The following is a 10,996-nucleotide window of genomic DNA, read 5'->3' on the forward strand; positions in this document are numbered from 1 at the left end:
ACTAAGAACAGGAAACAGGGCTGCAGTTCACACAGGCTCAACATAATTGGAGAAAAAGACGATTGGAAAAATATTGTCTGGTCTGATGAAACTCAATTTCTGCTGCAATAGTTGGATGGCAAGGTCAGAATTTGGTGCAAATAATATGAAAGCACTGGTCCATTCTACCTGGTATCAATGGTTTAGGGTGCTGGTGGTGTAATGGCGTACACAGAAAATATCAACACAAAAGCCTCCCTGAGTATTGTTGCTGACCATGTCCATCCCTTTATGACTCTAGTGTATCCATTTTCTGATCTGATTCCAGCAGCTCGGATTCTACAAAGCTCAAACTTAAGCAGTCACCAGATCTCAATACAACCTTTGGGATCAGGGGTGCACATAAGTGGTCCGCGGGTGCGCATTCGCTGTCAAAATAAAAGACGCGCACCAGATAAGAAGTTGCAACGCGCGTTTGCGTCCATAATATTTTCTGGAGGAGGACAGACATTTGTTTAGAACGATGTAGATGTAGAAAGATGTAGAAGAAGCTCCTTTAAGCAATTACTTTGGTTTTCCTCCACCTCCAAAGAAATGTCAGAAGGAGTCCGAACCGCAAAAGAAGCGCCTATTCTCGGAAAAGTGATTGCAGGAGGTGAGCTGGCTTCAAACAAATGATGAACGCACAGAGGTGTGGTGCAGAATATGCCGTGAAAATCCCACTCTAGCGGACAAAAACTGTGCTTTTTATATGGACGCAAACGCGCGTTGCAACTTCTTATCTGGTGCGCGTCTTTTATTTTGACAGCGAATGCGCACCTGCAGACCACTTATGTGCACCCCTGTTTGGGATGTGGCCAGAACAGTAGAGTCACATTGTGGATGTGCAGCCGACAAATCTGCAGCAACTATATGATGTTCTCATGTCAAAATGGACCAAAATCTCACAGGAACGTTTCTAGCACCTTGTAAAATCTACGAATTTATGGAAAAAGGGGGGTCCAGCCCAGTACTAGCAAAGTGTAACGGTAAATGTATGTCAACAGACAAGACAGTATTTTAAAATAAAGACATTTTTGAACATTTTCTTTGCAAAAGTCTAAAATAAGACACGTTATGCAAGTTAAATAGCCCCCAAATGCAAAAGTGAAACGTCCTTTTGATACTGTACCCCCCACTTTTGCATCACACCTTTGTAATGTTAAACCTGAGTGTGGACATGGACATAACGGACATGTCACATTCAGTTTTACTGACTATTTTTGGGCATTCACATCAGCAGTGATCACCACTGCCTGTCTCACACTCAGCCTGTTAGACCAGCACGTTTGCACAACAACAACACTTGCTGTGTAACATTCTCATATAAAACACACAAGCACACAGAGTTTAACACAGTCCACCTCCAGGGTCTGACAGTACACGAGCTGGTAGTTTGATGAGCTCCAGTTGAGCTCAGAGGAAACACTGAGGAGCGGTTTGATGGTGAGCTGAATCATGCAGCTCTCTCTTAAAGAAAGACGTAAAACAACAATAAAATAAAAGCCAAGCCAGATAAAGAGCACACGCTCAACTGAGCTGGATCAAACCAGTTTTCTTCACCTCTCCCTCTCGTCCTCTGTCTCTCTAACCCAGAATGCACCATCGACACGTCAAACATCCAACCTCGCCGTGCGGCAGATGATCGGGTGGTTGCCATGCCAACCGAGAAGCTTTCATCTTGCTCTGCACTCGTGTCTGCATCCTTTTGTTAGGGAGGGCAGCTTCTTCTCGCTCTGTAATGGTGCGCTCTGAGGAGCGTGTGGTGTGGAGGGTTTGTTAGCACAAAGCTGTCAGCGAACTGTGTTCAGTGTGTGTGTGCGCGTGTGTAGGATGTGTGGGTACAAAGCCACAGAACAAGAAAAAGAAACGACAAAACCCAGATCTCAGATGTAAAACTTCTGAGATATGTGAAAAAGAGAATGTGATGCACATCAATTGGTCATTTTGGGGATTGTGTTGCCTAAGATGCGAATGTCCCCGATCAATTAATAAACTCTGATTATGGTTGTCAACATCAATAAACTTTCTCCTGACAACTTAAGCCAACTTTAATGTTCTCTTTGAGTGTTGAGATGAACATGTGCCTGTTACCAACATTACAAGCAGCTGATTTGTTCAAATAGCTGGTTTGACGCTTCGCTTCGATAAAGAACAGATTTGGGATAGATATCCAAATCTGGCAGCGTCTTACCCAATTTGACAGATCAAAAGGCAAACGAACGTGCAATCCTGACTGAACGCACACAAACATGCAGGCATCCAATACAAACATATTAAGTTATTTATAATCCATGTAAAAGCTGCTTGATGACCCGAAAACAGCTGGAGGATTTGGCATTAGTCATAATCCATCCAATTACACGATGAATGGAGAAACGGAGGGAATAGGGGGAGACGTGAGGGGCAGAAAAAAAAGACAGAAAAATGTGTGTCTCTGTGGATAAAGCTGACTGTCACAAATAAGTCGTCTATATTGCTGAAACATTAAACAGTAGTGCTGCTGTTTGTGGCTGAGAGCAGTAGATACAGTGCCAGTTTTTGTTAGGTTTCACACATTTAGTAACTGAAAATCACACAAGGAAATTAGATTTGAAAAAAAGTAGGACAGAAATAGACACTAATATTACAGCCTTCAGGTTGCACACCTTCCACCAACGATTCATACTGCAGTATGAATCGTCTGTCAGACTTATATAATATATTGTAGGTAGCAAACACTTCCCAACTTACTAAAGTATCAGATCAAAAGTGAAATGTGTTCCTGAGTGCTAAAATGTCACAGTGATTTTTGACAAAGTATAAAATGTGCATCCATTTTCTTAACTGCTTATTCAGTTCAGGGTCACAGGGGAGTTGAAGCCAATCCCCGGCGTCTTAGGCCAAGAAGCAGGGTACATCCTGGACAGGCACAACCATTCATGTTCAGCTTCTCTCTTCATCTTTCTTATTGGTAGTCTCTTCAGTTGGTCACCTTGAAGCTGACAAAAATTAAGAGCTGCGTCTACACCGGAGTCTAAGGAGCTTGAAACCAAGCCCCACTCAGGTCAGAAGAATCAGGATGCGAGTGGGCGTTAAGGGAGGTGATTTGTGCTGATTTGGTTACCAGAGACCACAGAGAGTCAGTAACATTTGACAACTTCAACAAGCAAACAGATGATTGACATGTGATAAGATGGCAAATAGATTAAAAAGTTACCTAGGCAAAGGTTTCCTGGAATTTCTGCTCACAACCGACCATTGGCGATAAAGCAATGCAAACAAGAGAATTGCTTCATGTGTGAACGTCCCACATTGGGCGACAAGTGAAAGTGCAGCTGGCAATTAGTGGGCCACCCTGTCTCTTAACCTTAAAGTTAAGAAATGTTTCATTTGGGGACCTGCCCACTGGTTGTTGCTTGAAATCCCCAAATGTCACTGACTTTCTACAGTTTCTAGCTACCACATAAGTGTGTATTTTTTCCTATGTGGACACTTGAGTCCAAGTGACTACTTGTCCTAACTTGATGTGCCAGGACCAATATGGAAAGTTGAGCATGCTCTTTTTGATATGCTAGGCAGGAATTCAGAAAACACATCCATTCAATCTAATATTTTACCTAATTAATGTAGAGCTATCCACCCACTTAATGCTATCTGCTGACTGGGAATCATTGGAGGGGCACCACACATCACATTTACCTTCACTCACTATACAGCCATTAATGATTTAAGCTTAGATAATACTCCACTGTGGACATGGACAGCTGGAAACCTGACTGTTGAGTGCTCATCCTGTTATTTTTCTTTTTACCTCCACTTGAAGTCCACTGCCTGGGGCACATGCATAGTTGCACTGTAATGTAAATTCTCTGTGGACTAGTCTACGTGGTCCCAAAAAACAGGCAGGCACACGGACGTCTGTACGGATCCTTACGCTAACCATCTGATGATGAAATCTGAGTGAACCCTAGTGGACGTGGGAAATGTAATTCCTGCTTAAGCTTACCTTGATTAGTGGACATTTGCCGTTTGCTATTAGCTGAGCAGCAAAACAAATTTAAGCAATAACATTTGCAAACTTAATGGTTGCAGCTTTTGTCTAAAAGTACAGAAACTAGCCAATGCACAGGCCTAACAGGCCTTCAGCCTGGCAAAAAAAAAAAAAAAAATGGCACCACATGGATTTAACTAAACAAGCAGGTATGAGTCTTCCATTGCAAATGGATGACCAAGTTTTTCCATCAATGGATTTTTTTCCATTCCCTGCAGACACATAATTGGCCACCACAGAGTACAGACCTCAATCCCATTATGAATCTTTGGGGATGTGCAGAGGAATAGGCAGCAGTCTGAGTCTCCAATCATCAACTCAAGATCTTGGTGAAAAATTAATCTAAACCTGGGCAGATTTAAAGGGTGAGGCAAAAGCCTATTGAAATGATGTAATGGAAAACCTTAAGCAGGCAGGACCATAGCTGTGTAATCTTGCTGGCCAGTAGGAAGGTTGTTATTGGTCAGAACTAGCTTGGCTCAGCTACAAGCGCATAGCTTGAAGCCTGGCAAGGCTTGTGATCGTGATCTCCCAAATCCATTGTTCCTTTAAGATATTTCTGTAATATTCTGTTCACAGGGACAGGACAAACTGCCAGCATTAAAGAGGCCTAAATGTAGGGAAGCAACCTAGATTTTGAATTTCTATTCATGGATTGCTCCTTAAAGTTGCTGCAAGCCTTCAGGGCATTTAGAAGAACTATTTAAATTACATTCACATCTATGTTTTTATTCAATATTTACCAAGTAGACCCACAGTATCAACACAGCCTGCAAAACCAGCATCATTAAACGATTCCAGCCCAATAAACAGCTCGAAATATCTTTCTTTGCGGCTCATTTTTGACAGTGAAGTGGCGCACAATAGAGGCTTCGACACAGGGGCTCATTAGCATATTAATGACATAAAATAACAGGGGGCGGTTTTCAAACAATGGTTCTTCGTGTTGAAATGTGCCATTTTTTCCCCCCTATATCTAGCTTGTTGAGCGTGTGATCAGACACACACTCAACAATAGTGGCGGTAATGAGAACCTGCAATACCCTCATGAGTTGTCAGCAGCTGAAAAGCTCCATTTCTCATTCTTAAGTAGGACACCCACAATTCAGCCATTACATTGTGCTGTCACAGGCAGTTTAAAATCAGGCTTGACACGAGAAATCTCTCAAAAATCCACCCGTAATAAGTTGAGCCATGTTCTGCGAAGATTGCGTGAAAGAAAAACCAGACCACTGCAGATACGATCATGTTACAACTTCATGCGGAAATGACAAAGTGCTTTTAGCAAACTGTCATTAGACAGTATTTGTTGGGGATTATTTTCAGCCCTGGATTAATACACATTTGGTGATGTGAAGTGAGTATTTAAAGTTAAGCGGGGTTGAGTCAAAGCAAACTACAATGCCTGTGTTCACAGTAATGAAGGAACAGATTACAGCCTCCTCGTTTTTGAACCATGAATGAATGGTGTATATAAAAAATATGGAACATCACCGGGACGGTCCTTAGCTCATGACATGCCATGTCAAACACAAGTTACAAACTCATGTTTCAAGCAGGTCATGAACAATTAACAGTTACGGGTAAAGTCCAGGTGTATATGTGAGACCCTACACTTTAAAACTGCACTGCAATTTCCAGGCCGGACATATACAGGGCTTTCATGACAAGCGCAGTGTGGCAATATCAAGTGTGTTTTCCGTGTGGTAAAATCTCTCTGTGTGATCGAACCAACACAGACTTCCTCCTTTCTCTCTAAATCGAACTTCCTGTTTGTCAAGATAGTTACGACAAGACGAAAGCACCATCCATTACTCTCGCTCTTGTTTAGTGCAAAGAGAAATTCATGCATCTTCGCCAGAGTGAATTATTTTTCCAGCTGCAGTAAATCATTGTGCAGCCCAGTATGTTGCTTTGTCAGTGAGTGCTTTTATAAAATTGTAATTTATATAAATAAAGAGAGAGGAAGGAAGACAGAAAGTTTTACAGTCAGTTGATGACAGTTTAATTTTAAATTAGTCCACAAGATTTCGTAAGGAAACGCAAATTTCTGTAGAACTTATCAATTTGCATTTTCTTCTCCACACGTCAAACCACAGAGGTGCATTTGAAGTGAGGAAATTTAACATTTGAATATTACTTGAAGAATAATTGTGAACTATTTTGGAACCTGGCTGCAGGAATTTGATCGCACTCGGTTGCAATCAAGTCGTGCTGGGGACAGTTTTGGCTCATGCCATGTATGAAAGTTGCCTAAGGTGTCACCACCTGGTGGGGTGCCAAAGAGGGCGAAGAAATAGTTTGTCACTGCTCCTGATCTATCCTTAAAAGTCCGCCGGTGACTTCCATTTGACTGCATATACTGCTAAAAACACTGCTCACACTGCAGTAAACAGTTGGTGCTGAAAAATGACTATACATACAAACACTTTGCAGAGGCATGACTTTTACATAACCTGACGTTTCCAACCCCACCACTCATCTGCTTACACTGCAGAGTGAGAATCATATAGCTTACTGTTGTTCCCTGCAAACATTACATGATCTTCACTGTGAAACATTAATATCTTCCCCGAATATGGTAAATGTTTATCATTAGGTGAAACAAAAGAGGGACAATGACATAAAGATTAAAAAAAGGATTGTGTCAGGAAGGAGCAATTCAGACATTTTGTTAAAACGAACAGCTATAAATACATATGTTTGCTCTAGAAGACACACTTTACATGCCCAAGCTGCAGGAGGCACACACACAGAGGTTATTAAAGAGGAAGCCAATAATGAATACTAGTTTATGGGAGTCTTTTCTCTGAGATCACTAAATGCCTGCAACAATATGGTTACCTTGAGTAGCAGGGTCCATATGAGTGTCCCCAAGTTCAAATGAGCATCAGGATCGTGGAGACCGGTGATTTAAGTGACTTTGAATATCACATGGTTCTCTGTGCCAAACAGGCTGGTCTGAGAATTTCAGAAACGGCTGATCTGGTGAGATTTTCCCACACAACCATCTCAAGGGTTTGCAGAGAGTGATGCTTTGAGCTGAAGGAAGGCAACAGCAAACAAGGTATGCAGAAGAGCATCTCTGAATACACTACACGTTAAACCTTGAAGCAGATGGGCTACACCAACACAACTGCCACACCTGTGAGTTAAGAACAGGAAACAGACGCTACAATTCACACAGGCTCACCAATTGGTCAATAGAAGAGTGGAAAACACTGCTGCAACACTCGGTGTAAACTACATTAAAACTCTGATCGACCGTGCTTTGTATCCATGCTTCAGGTGGTGGTGGTGTAATGGTGTGGGGGATATTTTCTTGCCATGCTTCTAGCCTGTTCACCAGCAGCTGCGTGACGCTGTCATGTCAATATGGACCAAAATATCTCAGAGGAACGTTTCCAGCACCTTTTTGAATCTACATCATGATGAATGATGCCAGGTCAGAAGACAAAACAGGGTTCAGCCTTGTAGTAGCATGGTGCACCTAACAAAATTGAATGCATATTTTATTTTTAGCAAAACCTTAATTTCAAAGATCGTATTTAAAATAACCATAACTGTAGCCTTACGGTCTGCATAAATGCTTCCCCATCACAATACAGCATGTAGGACACAACCTCTCTCGTCATTAAAGTAACTGCTGCCACAAAGTTAACAACACACCACGGTCTAAAATATCAATAAATGCTACAACATAAAGGCCTCTGATCAAAGCTATATGAAGAATGTTTTTAGTCTAGCAGCCAATCAAGAGCAGTTAAAACCAAATGAATGCCTGTGAGTCTCTTACACCGTCATCAGGAACGTTTGTTAGAGTTGCACTGCCCATTATCGTATATGCTTTCAGCCTGCACCTGCTTGGTAAACAAAACAGGGAGATGAAACTGAAAGAGCTATAAGGCACATTAGTATGACACCAGCTATAAAATGGTCAAAGTGGGAAGTTAAGGCTAACAACGACAACTTTACTTCCCAAAACTTGCCAGAATGCACTGACATTATACCTGAATAGACAAACTGCTTCTCATAGGTACTGTAACATAAATACATAGTAAACCACACTGGCTTTGTCTATAACCTTCCTCTTATTATTCCCATAGAGCATGCATATTCCATTGTTTTCATATTTCTTTATTTCTCACTGATCGTACTCTTTCCCCAGGACGCAGAAAGTACAACAACACAATAAACGTGCAGACGACTGTTCTTTTGAACAGTACAGGATACATCCATAAGTGTTAACAGGACTAACACATCACGCATGCTGACCCCCGTCAGAGGGGTCAACTGCTGACTCAGAGACAGCTTGTCAGACGGCCTGGAGCTGAATTTATTTTAAGTTTAAACTAAAGGTAAACTGCAGCTGAACCATGAAAGTTCACGGCCTGCAGCGAGCAAACGTAAACATAGAAACACAGCAGACCCGTCCAATTGCATCCAATTCTTCGGCCTCACAGAGCTGGGAAAACCTGTTTTTAGCTCATATTGTAGTAAAAAACAACAGCTTATTGAGATGGTTCAGCTGCCCCTGTTTGCTTCCACCCCCAAAGCAATTTGTCTAATTAAGCCTATGAAAAGTTATTAACCCCTGTCATGCAGAAAAACACGTCACAGATGTTTGTGTCCTAAACACAGAGTGTGTGCATGTATAAAATGTACACAAGTGAAATTCCACGTATGCTTTCAAACAGGGAAATGTGCTTTTACGCTAATGAGATAGATGTTTGGTACTGAGTAATAGAAGTCGAGATGAAGGAGACAATTAAGGAGAAGAAAAGTGAGGCAGGGAGCGGCGCTCAAGGCCATGGATCAATTTGAACGCAACTAACTCACAGATATACACAAACACACACACACACACACACACAAGGTCAAAGAAGGGAGGGGGTGTCTTACCTTGAGATTTTAGAGGCATTCAATCTTCTCTCGGATCACAATCTGCTCGGACACACACAGCACAGCCATGGATCACGATGCTGACATACCTGGGAAAACAGTGGAAAAGGACTGTCAGGTTCAAATGTGTCCATCAGTCCCTCATCGGTCTCTTTCCTGGAAGACTGTACACACTTTTAATAAGTCAACCTCCAGCTCATAAGGAACTGGTTCAGATGTGGACACTGGACACAGACCGCACCCCCCACAAAGAAAAGCAGTGTCATTACAGACCTGCTATGATCCATTCCTGACATAAAGCTGTCCTAAAGTTACACAATGATCAAAGCACGAGAGATCTACTGCTGTGTGTGGATCTGATGCTGTGGCCTGATCTAAAAGCAGAGCCCAGAGTGAGAGAAGCTACCCATGCAGACCTGTGCAGCTCACAGCAGGCTTCATGGATAACGAGCCTCAGCTGATGCATCTGTCACCTGCCAGCAGACACAGCCACTTCCTATAAACCCGTCTCATCTACTAGCTGCGACTTACAACATGGTCCAACCACTGAGACATCGCCACAGTTCTCAGTGTGCTCTGATAAAACTGAAGCATCCTGAGAGCTGTAGAAAGTGTGGCTGCTCTATAAAGAAATCAACATTTTTTTTCCTCCTTTAACATACCAGGAATATTTATAAGGTACGGCACCTACAGCTCCATCCGTCCCTTTGTCCTCCGCACGTCTCGGCTTCAGCTCTGCGCTGGTTTATGTCTGACTGTAACGCATCCATGGGCCGAACAGGTGATACCGAGAGCGAAGTGACAAGAAGACAAACCCCAAACGCACCTTTAATCACACCGTGGGCATCGCATCATCATCCCCAGGCCACTGGCTCGCCCTGCATCCAGGCTTTGAAGCTGCGTAACGCGATGCGAGTCCCTGCGTGGAGCGCTTTTATCTGCAGCCCGGAGCCTGCGGAGGGACGGGGCACGGCGGGGATGGCTGCCGAAGGCTGGCTGGCCTGAGAACCCAGCCGGAGTCCGAGCACACAGACAGCGCCACAGCGATCAAACCTGGCTCCCTGTGCACGAGTGCACCAGCTCCGGGCTTGTACTGATTTTAGTGAATGGCCGATACTTTGCGCCACACCCCCCTCCTTCCTCACCAATTACATGATATTTACACCCAAATCAGGACCCGATCGTCGGCACACTGGTGATTCATATTTTATAGTGATGCAGCAGGAGAGTGCGAGTTGCGTCACGGCGTTGCAGTATGCCCACAAGACGCGGATTTCCCTCCGCAAACAGCATCAAGTCTCTCTGATAAAGAGCTGCCTACAGCTGAGAACCTGATCAGATGATTAAAACACAAGGGCTCCAAAACGGTTAAAAAACCCAGCTTTATCCCCTCATAGACGCCATGTTTTGTTTTGTTTTTTGTTTGTTTGTTACATTAACCAGCAAGTTAAAAACCAAACAAAGAAACAAACAAAAACAAACAAACAGAGAGCTCAGCCTACCCCTGGATCAAGTCCACTACGTGTACAGCATTTCTGGCACTGAGGAGATCCGTCTAAATTTGGGTTCCTTTAATCTGATTATATTAGCTTGAATAGGCTGCCACCTACTGGATTGATGTGATTATATCAAGAGAAACCGTCCACGTGCGTCCTTTTTTGGATTTTTGCCCAGCCGGTTCATCTTTCATCTGATATAACCCGCACACTAAAATCGACTGATCTTCCGGTTACACTGCAGTAACTTTGTTGCATATATCTGTGGTTGGATCAGAAGTGAGTCCCAGCAGCAACCTTCCTTCTGTCGGTGGAGGGGGCCATCTAGTGGACATCAATGCTAACGCTGGGCCGCAGAAAAGCATTGATTGCGTTCAAAATTCCATAAATCAACTCAAATCCCAAATAAACGATGCAGTGTTGTAAAGCCAGTCTCTCTTATCACAGTTTGCTGATTAAAGTGGAGGCCCTGGGGGAGGACCTGGACGACATCTTAAGGTAGTTAAGATAAATTTTTTTTAAAGCACTTTGTAAGTGTAAGAAAATT

General features: G+C 43.0%; 1 protein-coding gene across 6 annotated transcripts in view; it reads right to left on the bottom strand.

The window, feature by feature from the left end:
- The window catches only part of tex2 (testis expressed 2), a 29,088-nt gene extending 18,541 nt beyond the window's left edge, over positions 1–10,547 (bottom strand). Inside the window, exons 1-2 of one of the 6 annotated variants that reach the window (XM_004558325.3) lie at positions 10,456–10,547; positions 8,954–9,042 (exon numbers count right to left, since the gene is read on the bottom strand). The gene's annotated coding sequence lies outside the window, so the exon portion shown is untranslated. The other 5 variants (XM_004558324.4, XM_004558326.3, XM_004558327.3 and 2 more) reach the window with 5 other exon arrangements.
- Between the last annotated feature and the right edge of the window lie 449 nt (positions 10,548–10,996).

This window comes from Maylandia zebra, linkage group LG4 (assembly GCF_041146795.1).
Source record: "Maylandia zebra isolate NMK-2024a linkage group LG4, Mzebra_GT3a, whole genome shotgun sequence".
NCBI classification, from domain to species: Eukaryota; Metazoa; Chordata; class Actinopteri; order Cichliformes; family Cichlidae; genus Maylandia; species Maylandia zebra.